At 36.3% G+C, this 14972-nt stretch overlaps 1 protein-coding gene across 1 annotated transcript in view; it reads left to right on the plus strand.

The window, feature by feature from the left end:
- Positions 1 to 14972, plus strand: part of LOC103552375 (uncharacterized) — a 55450-nt gene that overhangs the window by 7102 nt on the left and 33376 nt on the right. The window contains exon 4 of the mRNA XM_070561223.1: positions 6853 to 6906. The gene's annotated coding sequence lies outside the window, so the exon portion shown is untranslated. The remainder of the gene's footprint in view (positions 1 to 6852; positions 6907 to 14972) is intronic.

A 14972-nucleotide genomic window follows, 5' to 3' on the forward strand; every position in this document is an offset into this window, starting at 1 on the left:
TTTCTTAGAATAGGTTTCCAAATGTGGAATTACTAGGTCAAAGGGTATGATCTCTTGAAACTTTTTTTTTTAATTGCAGTTCTTTCAAGTAAAATCCCAATGCATTGAATTCCAAGGATGTTCTAAATTATTTGACCTTTACACTGGTTACACGTGGCACAGTGGGGAGAGCCTGGGCTTTGGGTCAGCCTGATCGTGTTTGCAAGATTGATCAAACTAGCTAGTGAAAGAGTGTTATAGGGATTAGAAATAATATATATAAAATGCCTGACACACTGATCACTTAGATAATGGGAGTTATTTACGTTACCACTGCTGCTACTACTACTAATGAGTAAAATGATACGATTAATAAATAAAGTAACTTAGTTGAGGGAATAAGATATTTTTAAAGAGATATTTCTATGTGATGTCTTTAAATAACATAGCAATCTAGTGCGGTGCCTAAGTGCTAAAATCATAAATGAAGAGGTAAATATCCAAGGAGTTTGGGAACACAGTGTAGCTATATCTGGAAATATAGGTGGCCTTAGACAAAGGTTGGAAAGTAAATTTTCCAATTGATGGTCAGCATTTGAATAAATTGCTGAATAAAGGGATATTAGGGTTGAACGTTAAATTGGGGCCAGATTTTAGACCCTTAAGACAAGCATGAGGAGTTGACACTTTATTCTTTAGACAGGGAGGGATTTACAGATGAGTGAGTAGAAGAATAAGAGATGTAAGCAGGTCTGTTGGAACGTTAATCTAACTGTCATTTCTTTATCCATTGCCTCTGGCTGTGGCTGTACCATGTGATCTTTTCTTCTGTTTTATTCTTCCTGTGATTTCCAAAATCCCAATTTTAATTTGTAAGAAAATAGAGATATAGAAATTATGTTCCAAGAAAGCTCCTCATGTGAGTGGAAGCTGTACATATGGATTCTAAGCCTGCTGATTTCAAATCTAGTGTTTCTCCCTCCATTTTCTGCAGAATATAACTTTTCATAGCATCTCTGTGCAGACAAATCTAGAAATCATAGAATGTGACCTATATTTTTCACACTTACTAATTCCTCCCAAATTATTTGTACCCTGACTATAGTATATAAAGTGTGGCTTTTTACTCCTTATGCAAGAGCTAATTCCAAATATTTGGCTCAATTTTTGTGCTTCTCTGTGGGAGAGTTTCTTCCTTTTTAAAAATAAATTTAATCAGTATCTGAGGATTTCAATGAATCTTTTCCTCCTTCATTGACGAGTTTGCATTCTGCAGGCATATATCCTCAATTGATATTTATCCAGGCTTTCGATAAATTTATGTTTTAATATTCAAAGCCCTTGTATATAAGTTACAAATAAAACTTGTATTACAACCATGCAAAAATAAAATGCTGCACCCTACTGCCACCAATGACATTAATGACTAATGATAGAACAAATAACATTAATATCATTAAATGATTATTAAAAGAAAACCCAAGTTATGTCATTACTCATTTCATAGGTGCTTATGTAGATAGTTTAATGTACTAAGTAGGATGAAATTCAGACATTTCTTCTCCTGCATTTGGATTTGAACTACATCCAGTATGTTTCAAATGTTAAAGAAATTCAAATGAATTATCACTGTGAACAAGTGTTTTAGAAAATTGCTTCTGTGGTTAGCAATAGAGAAACTCTAAACTTATAACACAGACTTAAATTCTGTTGCCAGTGTTTCAGCTTCTGATCTTCATATCAGCAAAGAGGGTCTCATTTCAAAACTTGTATTTATACCAAAATCTATTCTTTTATATGGTTTGCATAACTGAGTCACCAAGTTTTGGCAGGGCAGGAACTGACATTATAAATAATGCTTTTTTGTAACCTGACTGTCATTTCCCTGCAGGTAAACTGGAGTACGTGAAGACTCATACTGTACCTGTTAAGTCAACTTGGGGGAAAAAATGAATTAGGAGAGCCAGTTTTCCTGTTTACTGAGATTAAACCTCTTACGCGTGTTAACACATGCAATAGTGCTTTCAAAAACAAATCCTTGAAAAATAATGATATATTTCCCTCTTGGGCAAAGTCAAACCCTAAAGCCATTGCTCTTAATGTCTCTTATTTTTATATAAAAATGTTGTGCCTCAGTACACGATTAAATGAAGGAAGGAATGTACTTAATAAATTAGTCGGCAGAAAGCAAATTCAAAGTATGTATAAATATGCAGACACACATACACACACACAGAGTTATATCTGTTGACCTAATAATGATGACACATCTGAAAACCTCATAAGAGGTTGAAGATGGCTAAATTTTGATTTGTAGTTACTTAGTTCTACAGAAGAGCTATAGCCAGCTTTGAGACTCCATTTCTCAGTAACTGGCATTCATGATTCTGATTTTATGGTGTTCAGAGTTCAGTTATATTTTACAACTTGCAATTTAAAAAAATCATCTACTCACCCATTTCACACATATTTCTTATGCATTTAAATATGAAAAATTCAAAGTAGGTAGTGGCAACTCTCTCAGTATTTTCCAAAAATAGAGTAATCTATCAAGATCCAAGGCTAAATAGCTTCAATAGTTCCAGAGAACACTAGCTAAGTACACATCACATAAGCAGTTCTCTTAGAGTAGCAGACAATTAAAATGTTATTTTTATTTCCTTGTAGAGTTTCTCTGAACATCTACCTGACCAAAGCATCATTTAGCACAAAAGACTTAGTCACCAATGCCATATCCATAGTTTCAAAATCCAGACAGAATAATGGAAATTTATGCGTCTCCTTAATCCAGGGCTCAAAATGAATCAGTGCCCTTCCCTAAGTGAATTAAGCACAGAAATCAGTTCCCTCCTCTCTACGTTCTGTCTTCTTTCCTCATGCACTGCTTGCCTTGGTTCATTTTTCTTCTCCATGGTCCACATATTGTTTCAAATCCTACAAAAAGGGGATTGGAACCCAAACATAGCCAGTGATCCAGGCAGAGTGCTCAGAACTATATGACTACCATAAGCATTTGGTTCATCTCTAGAAATGTAGCTCAGGATCTGCTTGATTCCAGCTCCACAGGCTCCATTGAAAAGCATAACCTCTCAAAGCCACATGTGGGAAAAGCACCAAGCACACTTAATAATAAAAAACTAACCCATACCCTGCAGGTGAGACAATCCAGTCAGCACAAAAAAAAAAAAAAAAAAAAAAAAAAATTGAAATTATTTCTCCATAAGTGAAAGCATTCTCTGTGAATTGACTTACAGGCCATGACATAAAACCAAAGAAAAGGAGGAAAGAATAGAAAAAAAGAAAGAACTCTAGGCACCCACAGATGTTCTGTTCTTTCTCTTGTCTCCTGAAACCTCTTCGGAGTCTCCATCGGAAGGCAGCCTGATCTGCAGCCCATTGCAAGCAACATGGGACCTGGAGATCTCTCTTACAAACGGTTTCACCCCTAACTCCACTGAAGACCCCCTCAGACCAAGAAAAATTTTTCTCACGAGAGAGTTTGAGAGAGTCTATGAATTCATGCTCGAAGTGAATTTCATAATTTCCTCTCTGTGCCAATCCCAGGGTATTTATTTCTCTTACGTAATTTCCAGGGAGTCCGTTCCATGACCCCACTTCTATTCTGTTGGTCTACTGAGGGACCTTACCGTCAAACAGTTACCCTTGGTGAGAACATACCCGAGGACTGATATATGACTGCAAAGGAACTTAACAATTCCTGGAAGGAAAAGGGTTAAGAGCCAGTAAAAACAGCATAAATTTACACATGACCTAGTATGATTGTACTTTTATTCTCTTCCTTGCAAGGAACAACAACAATGGCAACCTCCAAAACTTACACTTCTGGTCTCAAAAGCCTTCTCCCGAAAGGAGATATTTTCACCCACTAAAGATGATCTCAACAACTTTCTGGTTAGAAAGGATCTCTAGACAGAGACATGAACTTGCTGGCGAGTTTTCTTTCAAAAGAACCTAAAAGGTTCATTACATCATGGAAAAATCATCTCAACTATTGGGCTGAAGGGAGCAGCTTGTGTGAATGGTTTGTGATGGCTTGATTCTGGCTGACAAGTTCTAGAATTATAACTGCTTTGTCCCAATCCTAACTTGCTAGGAAGGGAGATGGCTTGAATAGCCAGAGGACTTGGCTTCAAAAAGAATTATGAGCAGATAAAAGCCACTGCAGTGGTTTAAGCAAAAAAAAGAACTGGCCCTGAGGAGAAATAGAGAACATGCTTTTCTTTTCCTTTATAGATGGGATCAAATGCTCCAAAGAGTGAATGAGACAGATGCCTCAGTCCTCTGTCCTAACCCTGCAGTGGAGGCTTCCCTAGATGAGCAAGGTAGCTCATTGCAAACTGAGCTCTCAGGAGGGGAATCACATGGCCCAGTAGAAAGCAGACAGAGCTGGGCTGCAGCCACTGAGAGGTAGGAGACCCTTTCTCCAACTCAGATTCCTTAACAGCCCAATAGTCCTCTTTTCCCTTTCTCCTCGAGGAATTTTCCATCAGTTGAGAGCAAGGACATCAGTTATCATACTGATGGGGGACATTGTACTTTCACCCTTGGCCACGGATGCATCTGGGTGGCTGTGTATTTGCCTGCAAAGCCTACTAATGCTAGAGTGGCGTGCAGCAGCTGGCCCGGCCATGTCCTGCCAATGTCGCTCTGTTCTCTTCCTTCTTTCTCCTCCTTCTTCCTGCTATCTACACGCAAATTCCTCAAGGAGAATCTCTATGATGCTTCCTGGCAACAGAGCTCAAATATCTAGATTAGCAGACATCTAGAAGAGCTGGTCTTGGGAACTTTTGAATACTAATGATCGTATTAGAAGTACTGATGAAGAGTGGAATTAAAATGGAAAAGGTAGCAACTCAGGAAAACATAAAAACAATATTTAGAGATAGCATGGTTAGGAGATTTTTCTTTAGAAATCTATTCTTCAAAGAACTCAGTCCTTTATGTGGAGTAACTTTCCTGGCACCAGATGTGGCCAAGTCTGAAGTGAGTTCTCCCAAACAGATCCCTTCTTTTGTTCATGAAAAACAATAGAGGATTGAGCGTTTTTGATGGAAAAGTGTCTGCACGAGAAAATTACCCAGAACAGAGATATATGCTGCATGGGTGAACATCCTTATAAGACTTACAGACTTATAAGACTTATAGAAAATAAAACCTTTTTCTGAAAACTGGGCCTTTCTGATATTTTAAATCAAGGTCATTATATTTTCCATGATCCTGCAGCTGGGGTCTGCAAACTACAGCCCCCAGGCCAAATGTGGCTCACCATATAGAAAGTCCATAAGCTAAGAATGTTTTCACATTTTTAAATGGTATTGAAAAAAAAATTTAAGAAATAGTAATATTGTGACACTGAATAGTTTATAAAATTTTATAAAATTCAAATTTCTATATTCGTAAGTAATGCTTTATTAGCACACAGCCATGCTCATTTACTTACAGGTTGTCTCTGACTGTTTTTGGAAGAGTTGAGTGGTTGAGACAGAGACCATGTGTGGCCCACAAAACCTAAAATATTTACTAGCTGGCCCTTTACAGAAAAAGTTTGCTTACCACTGGCCCAGAATAACGCTATGGAGCATAAGGCCGAATTGAGTAAGAAGGGTGTGAATGCTATGGCTCATCTCTGATTCTAGTCAGCTGAATAAATTTAATTGTAGGATTTATTTAACTGTTGGTGCCTCCTTGTTAAAGTGGAGATAAAATGCTCATAGATTTATTTTAGGATTAACTCCATAGTGCTTATAAAATATGTATTTAAACAATATTTTCTGTTCAAACTAATTATAGTTGACATATTTTGATCAAATTCACCTACATGTTAAAATTAAGTGGCTTCCAAGTGGGTTCATAAAATAGAATTAAGGTTACTATTCATATCTATCCTTAAAAATCAAGGAATGTCGAAACATTCTATGGAGATTGATTTTTGAAAATCTATAGCTAGGCTGTTTCAAGCTTGCTTGTTTCAAGATCCCCATAGAGGGATCTGAGAGTCTGTTGAACTCTCAGGCAAGTATTTCACTTTGGGTTGCTTCAACTCAACAAATCTTGAGTTTGATCTCATTAGCGATCGTTAAATGTTGCCTTTAAGAGTGTTTAGTGATTGGAAGACAACAGAGAAAACAACAAATAATTGAATAGATTGGAGTTTTTTGCAACAAAAAAATTATTTCTTGAAAAATGTTTAAGAATTTCTTTTAATTTTGAATGCAGACTATATCATATAATGCCATTTCTTTGAGAAAAAAATGTATCTGTTTATATCAACTTCTGTATCTGCACCTCCTTCTGTAATTGTCTTCAGTGCTAGGATTAGGGTGTGGTAAGTAAAGCACTGAGCACCTCAAGTGTGAACTTTAAGAGGCACTCAAAACCCTCCAGTAATCAAGATAAGTAATAGTTCAATGCACTATTTTTTTAAATAATAAATAATGCAAAATAACCCATAATAAACAAAATATGTCATCGTGGTATGTGTGTGTGTGTGTGTGTGTGTGTGTGTCTGTATCTTGTGTAGAAACATCTGGAGGTAGGTACTCCACAGAAGTTATGGTGGTGGCCCCATGGCATTTTTGATGGATCTGGCTCTCATGTCTCAGCTCTAGTATCATATATATATTATATAACCTCATATATATATATATAATATAATATATAACTTAAAAACAATGACCTAGTTAGTGTGATTATAATTTATTTTTATTTTCTTATGTTTGTTTTTTGGCATTTTCTTATTTTTCTCTAAATATCTATTTCATAATATAAAGAACAAAACCTAATACACTATATAACTTTAAGACTACAAAGAAGATATTCCTTTTTTATTAAAAGTTTGTCTTCTTTATTAAGGCCAAGATGCAATTATGATCTTTCATTTGCTGAGGTGGCTACAAAGAACACTGGGTAAGTGCTCTTCCAGTGCACGTAGACTTTGCAATCTTGTTTCTCTATTCATTAGAGGAAAAAAATATTTTATCTGTCTAGAAACACAACTAAATCATTCATATAATAGCTTGTTCTTCAGCTGTTAAATGAGTGAATGCAGAAATAGTTCTAAATCAACATAAGTTCACTGGTGGAAGAGGCTAAGGGAAATTCCCTCACTGGGTTTAATTAGAAAAAACAAAAAGTAGAAAGCACATTTTCACCATAATTCAGTGTGCAGTTTTTACCACGGTGCCCATAGAGGGCAAATCCTGGTAAATTTCCTCTAGAAACCAAAGTAGAAAATCATCAAAGATTTGTTCCTGCTAGAAATTTCTAAGAATTACTAGAAGTTTGGTCTTTTCTCCTTGAGCCCCGTTAGATGTGCCTATAAACCTAATTTAATCCTATTCTGTAAGAGTTAAGTTGTCTGTTTGTTTTAATATCAAAATTTCAGTATTACACAAATGGAGCTCTTAGACCTGCTCATTTGAATATTCTTTTTTTTTTTAAAGATTGGCACCTGAGCTAACAACTGTTGCCAATCTTCTTTTTTTTTCCTGCTTTTTCTCCCCAAATCCCCCAGTACATAGTTGTATATCTTAGCTGTGGGTCCTTCTAGTTGTGGCATGTGGGATGCCACCTCAACATGGCCTAACGAGCCGTGCCATGTCTGAGCTCAGGATCCAAACCCTGGGCCGCCAAAGCAGAGCACACAGACTTAACCACTCGGCCACGGGGCCGGCCCCGTTGAATACTTTCTTTAAGAGGAAGAGAATTGAGAGCACATCCCATCGTTAACTCTCTCTTGCCCCTGGTTTGTCGTTGCGTTATTATACTATGAAACGCTAAACCCACAGACAGACCCTGTAAATCAGATTCTAACGTGAAAATATTGATTTTCAGTGAGCTTATTACTGATAGATTTGTCACCTGACATTAATTTTTTCTTAACACAATTAGGTGGTAGCATAATGGTTGTGCTTCCAGAGAGAACAGTTAGCCACTCAAATCACGTGACATACGTGGGTAGAAATTTCAGAATTGCCTCTGGGAGTCAAGTAAAGAGAACTACAACAGAGAGGGAAAAATCAAATACGAACATGGATGGGATTTAAACAGTAATAAATTATTACATTTCATGAGAAATTGTAGGAAGAAAATTCATCAAACACTAAAAAGAAATAAAGCCAGCCCATTCGTTTCAATGGAATTTTGAATGTCAGAGTCTACTCTAATGACATGGAAATGATGATATTAATTACCTCAAACAATATAGGATTCTCCCAAGTCCTTTATGTTTAGCATTACAAATTTTATTTTAGAAACAGATTTTAGTGATCTTTGGAGCTAAATATTCATCATAAATCCATGGACAAATCAATTCTCTTCTCTTGTCCTGTTTTTTATTCTGCAAACATAGAAGAGAGAGTTGAACAAGATCTCCCTTAAGATTCTTTCCAGATTTATTTTTCTGTGATCTCTTTGGCCAAACTAAAATGGCAGGTTTACCTTATGCTTTATTGACCCTCTTGACAATTTGATCTACTAGAAATAAAATTGTTAGAATCAATTTTCAAAACTCCTGCATGAATGTAAGTCCTTTGACAGTCATATAATTTAAATGATTATGATATGAACACAGTTAAATATGAATTATTTCCTTAGTGCTCCATGACCTGAGTGGTTTCAGTTGTATGACATGACTATATGTCTTTTCTGTTTGTTTTTGCACAGTTACTTTAATCTGATGATCTCTGAAGGTTGATATAAGGGTATTGTTACCAGTATTGCCATTATTATCATCATTATCATTTTAGTTTTCAGTTCAGAGGATGCTGAGCTAAAGACAACTACTTTCTTTCTTCATGGCCAACACTGCATATGAGTCTAAAAACAAAGATGTTCTGTCTTTTCAACATAATGTTTTTTCAGGATTGTGGATTTCCTTTATACAGGCTTCTGGAGAAACTAAGTAAACATCCAGCAGCTATCATTGAAAATAATCAAAAAATAAGATAGTGCATTTGATACTTTCAAGAGTGTTTCCTTTGTAAATATTTGTTAATAAGCATACAAACAAGTTTTCTAAGCTCTCTCTTGTTTATCTGTTATGATAGTCAATAAAAATCAACGATTTACTGTAGGTATCTGATAAAGAGCAACTTTACTATAAATTAAATGTAAACACATCTCTCATTCAAATATTACAATTGAATTTACAATGACAACCACGAAATATACATTAAATTAGAGTTTTGTTTATATCATAAATCATAATATGCTATATATCATATATGTGAATACTTTTAAGAATGTACATTGACTATTTTTTATTAAACAATACAGTAATGCATGCCCGAGTATACACCCAAACACAGCTTTACAAATACTTAATTTCTATACTGAAAAACCCATTAGCACACTTGAATCCATCAGTCACACTTGAATCCATGTCTCTCTCTCTTTACACTTTCAGTAAGTGAACTTCTCTAGTTTTTATGTTATGATAGATTGATTGAAAATAGCCCTATTGGATTTTAGCATTAATTAACTGGATACATTGTAACAAAAAATTTTAAAGGCATGAAAAGCAAATTTAAAAATAAAATTTAAAAAGACTTTCTTCTAAAAGGATCGAAGACTATATCCCAAACCAAAGCAGCACCAAATCCATTAAGGTCTGTCCCCTCTTCCTCCCAAAAAAGTGGAAACACAAAGGATCCATTGGGGAGGAAATCATAGCAGGGGAGGGTATATAGATGAGATGGGACTAGCTTTAACCAGTCCAGTTTTGATATTATACACAGATTGACATTATACACAAATGTGTAAGAATAAAAATCAAATCTATGGATGGGAAAAAATAAGTTAAACTATCATGAGAACAAACAACTGTTTGATTGAAATTTTTGTTTCTCAGTTGATTGCGATTTAGCTCCAGCATCAACCCACAGTAGCCAAGTGGCCACTGTTCCAGAACAATGTCAGTTTAAAACAGATTCATGGTTCTTTTGCTCATGCACTCAGCACTTAGTAGCCCTTTTATTATGCTTTCATATGATATACTAAAAAGCTTATGAAACAGTATCTAGACCCATGGCCTAGGAGAGAGTCCCGACAAACTTGACACATTTCCCTCAACGCTTGGTTGTATTGTATGACCAAATAGAGAAAACGATGGAAATCCGTCACGTTGTGAAGAGTCATAGGTTTTTTCTCTTTGGCCTACTTATGTAGTAAGATGTTCTTGAGCCAAAATGGTGATCTGGTCATTTATTTCTAGATTCTCACAATTAATGTTTCAAGAGCAGATTAAATTAGTTATCTCTTTTTATTGAATTGTGTGTGCATGTGCTGCTCACAAAAATGAAATGTGTTCATTTGAAAAGCCGAATTTTTGTTAGCTGGTAAATTCCTGGGAACTAAACTTTATGACAAATGTTATAGATGAAGAAAGACACACAGCCATGCTGGCAGCTGTTACTTTAAATGTAGGATCACAAACTTCAAAGGGGACTTTGGGACTGCCTGGCCATCCTGTTATAATTCTCTAGTTCATTCACACTCCTGGTCTCTGAGATGAGTCTGCGAATCTTTTCTATCTTCACTCGAACCTCTAATATCCTTCACTCTCATCTGATGCCTTTGCTTCTCATTACACTGAAAAAATGGAAGCAGAGAGAAGAAAACCTCTTCAACTTTCAGTCACCTCCATCCCAACATGAAATCCACCTCGCCATCTCTACCTACTGTAAATGCTGTTTTCCCTCCCAGGTCTGTGGCTATGTCATCCCTCCCTCCACTCATAGACTAGATGCCATCCCTTCTCTTCTATTCAAGGACTCTACTTCTTTAATTATCCCCTCTCTCCTACATCGTCTATTTTTTCCTCTCTATGGGATCATTCCCATCTGTTCATAAACATGTTGAACTACCTCCCACTAACAAAAGAAAGAAAAATACAAAGAAAGAAATAAAAAAAGGAAAACTTCCCTTGACCCTATATCTCCCTCCAGCTATTACTTCATTTATCTTCTCCCCTTTGTATCAAAATTTTTCAAAAATTATCCTTACTTTCTCACCTGTTCTTCTCCATTGAATCTCCTTGAGTCAGGCATTGACCTTGGGCACCCTTTCCAAAGTCTCTGATGCTGAGTCCCAGGGTCAATCTCTTCTCTCATGTGTGATCTGTAAGCAGCATCCAGTGGTCAGTCACTTTGTGGGTCACTTTTCTTACTCGGCTGTTAAGCAACCACTCTTCTCTCATACCTCACTGACTGTGCCTTCTTATCTTCCTCTAATGAGTTTCCTGTTTGTCTCAACCTCCTGATGTTGCAGTGCCCATGGTTCCCCTATCTACATTCAGTTCCTGGGAGATCTTGTGCAAGCCTATACTTTTAAATACATATCTATGCAGAGGGCTTCCAAATTTACATCCCCAGGTCTGATCTTCTCCCACAACTCCAAACTCACATATACAACTTCTTACTGTTTGTTCCCACTTGGTATCTAATAAGTATTTAAAACACACCCTGGCCAAAATCTAACTCCTAATTTTTGCTACTCCTCCAGACTCTCAAAATTGTTTCTTCTTTAGGGCCTTTGCACAGGCTTGGTATCTACATGGCTTACTTTCCTATTCTAGGTTTCTGAGTAAATATTACCTCAACTGAGAGGCCTTCCTGACCACCTACCTAAAATGGCACCCATCACTTTCTGCATGGGTATATGCCTTTGTTTTTCATACCACTTAACTGTTCCTGGCATTAACTTATGTATTTGTTTCTTTATTTTCTGTATCTCCTATTAGATCATAAGTTCCAAGAGGGCAAGATCCTTTTTCTGTTTAATTCATCACTGCCTTCACAATGTCTATGAATGACCAGACGCAAGGTAGATGCTCAATACATGAATGCATGAATTAAGTAATTTTAGAAAAATTGAGTGCTGTGACTGAAAATTCATTTCACTGACTGCCTTAATTCTAATCCTGGAAAATAAATAGATAGATAGAAAGATAGATAGATAGATAGATAGATAGATAGATAGATAGATAGATAAGGAAGGAAGAAAGGAAAGCAGGAAGGAAGGAGCGAGGGAGGGAGGGAGGGAGGGAGGGAAGGGGGGAAGGAAGGAAGAAAGGAAGGAGGAAGGGAGGGAATGGAGGGAGGAAGGAAGGAAGAAAGGAAGTGAGGAAGGAAGGAAGAGTAGTGAAAAATTAAAACCATGGTTTAGAATGAGAATTATTGTTCATTGCAACAATCTCTGGGTAAGGATGTACAAGTAGAAGATATTGATTCATGGATAGGTTCTGCTACTTATGTGAATTTAGGGAAGATGTTTTCTGATTCGTAGCATTTCATTGATAAAGTGGTTAGAAGAGGTATGTGGGAGATTTTTCTGTTTTGAAATTCTGTGAACTATTTCTCTAACTTATGGCGACATCGTACCTCTAAATGAGGCAGTATTGGAACATCTCATGAGGACAGGGATTTTGAATATTCAGAATGGGTACTTTCTTTAGACAATAAAAATAAAGACAAACACCATGTATTGGCCATTAACTCTGTGCTCAGTATTGTCTTAAGTACTTTTACATGCAATGTGTCATTTAATTGTCACAATAATTTTGTGATGTGAGTGCTTTCACCCTCATTTAACAAATAAGGAAACAGGCTTAGCAGCTTGGGTAGTTCGCCCAAACGCACACCACTAGCAATCCACAGAGCTAGGATTCAAGTGTAGATCAGTCGAACTCCTAGATTTCTGTCTAAATTAAATTAGAGAGTGTAACAAAGCAAAACACAGAGAAACAGAGAAAGAGACAGAGAGACTAAGAGATAGAGAATGAGAACAAGAGACAGAAAGATAAAGAAATTGGTAGATATAAAGACAAACAAAAAGAGACCAAGAAACAGACTGACTTAAGACCAATACTAGGTGCTGGCCCTTTGGCCGAGTGGTTGAGTTCATGCGCTCTGCATTGGCGGCCCAGGGTTTCGCCGGTTTAGATCCTGGGCACAGATCTAGCACCGTTCATGAAGCCATGCTGAGGCGGCATCCCACATAGCACCACCAAAAGGACCTACAACTAGAATATACAACTATGTACTGGGAGGCTTTGGGGAGAAAAAGGAAAAAAAAAAAAACAATACTAGTATGGCAATACATCTATGAGAATTTATTAAATTCTCTCTTCCTTGTTCTCTACACACATACATTACTTATGATGAGAGAATTGTTGGAACTTCAGTTTTTCCTAATACTTTCCTCCTTGATAAAAACCATAGCCTTGATCAAACAAGCAATGATAATATAAAACAGTGGCCATTAAATTTCTGAATTTGTTACAAGATATATTATTTAGTCTCTAGCAGCCAGTACTCCATGGAAAGATGGCCAATCCTATCTTTCTCTGCTCTTCACATCTGGAAGCTGACATAAGTGGAGTTTAGAAAACAAAAAAATCCTTTAGATAAATATCACAAACTCTTTGAAATTTATAAAAATTATGAGATTATAATACACATATTTACAAAGCAAATCTTTACTCATGTTATTAAAATTGTGTTCATTATGCTGTTTTTATATATGCATTGATGTGATTATTCTAACACAATATTGGTAATTGATACGTAAATTCTGGCTGCTTTTTCGTACTATAAATAGATTGCTGAATTATTTATTAGATTCTCAATGGAAACAATCCAGACTTCTATGTCTATATTTGTAGATCGAGAATGGTAACCTAAATGAACTCCAATTTCATCTTCTAAATATATAATCCACGTTGAGGTGGCAGAGGGAAAATTTAGTATGTGAAATCCATACTTAGATCAATTCCATTTGTTGCTTTTCAGTGTATGCTATTTTCTGACTTGAGTGGTGCCCATCATATTTTGTTTATAGGCAATATTGGCAACATGCTTCCCAAGTTCTTCTTCCAAATAATATCCCATAGCAGTTGGGTAAGGGGTGGGGGGGTTGGGGGGGATAAAAACTTAATGGATTTACTTCATGGGAAAAACATGTGTTCTTTTGTGACCACAAGGTGGCACAATGGTGACCAATAATACTCAACCTCCTAATAGAATTGCAATTACCAGAGGCTTTTACATAATTGCTATTATTAATACTCTTATTATTATCGTTGTGATATTTCAAAACACCAACACATCACCTTAGGCTTTGGTGAAAAGATACAGTGCTTTTATTCATGTTTTTGTCTTCTTTTGTCTGCCTACAAAATCATTACTATTTTGCTTTCCCCTGGTGCCCAATTCCAGAAAGGACAATTAGGTGTGCAGATGCTTCATTTCATTTATCATCCAAAGCTTTCAAATAAAGAGTAATAACTTAGACAATAAGTTATATTTCTGGAGAAGGATAAACAAACTTTATACTGCTTGATGGATCTGACATTGCTCTCAATTAAAAGTTTGAGTCATAAGAAGAAAAGAAGTCATTCTGGAAACTGGTTTTACAGTAAGGTGCAGATTTGTTATTTACAAGTTGCTATTTCTTAGATGTTGGGAAGAACACCCAGAGTATTCCAATGTGATCTTCATTTATTTTATGATTGTTTGGTATTGAGGTTAGTCATCTCTCCTCATGCTCAGGGAACTAGGAGACCACTGGTGTCTGGGAATCTAGGTGCTGCAACCATAGTCAGTTATACTTATCGGGAGGATATGAAAGAGCAGCCACTTTTTCCCAAATTGTAATGAAACACAGGCTGGCCAGCTACAGTTGTTCATGTCATTCACTGCACAAGTTACCAATCTGAAGATGCACCTCTTAATAATAACACAAAGGATTGGTAGCACCCTTGACTGAGCGCTTTTCCCCAACTCCCATAGATTAAGCATTCTGGCATTTCACAAAATTTAATAGCGTATTTGACGCCCTCTGTTAGTTTGTCATAAATTTAGATTGCCCTTATCAGAATCTCAGTGCTCTACTTTAGTTACTACATTTTTTCTGCCACTACTTGCTTCCTGCCATTGTAATTGCAAAAGCAATATTTCATTTTTGTAAAAACT

This window comes from Equus przewalskii, chromosome 10 (assembly GCF_037783145.1).
Source record: "Equus przewalskii isolate Varuska chromosome 10, EquPr2, whole genome shotgun sequence".
Taxonomy (NCBI): Eukaryota; Metazoa; Chordata; class Mammalia; order Perissodactyla; family Equidae; genus Equus; species Equus przewalskii.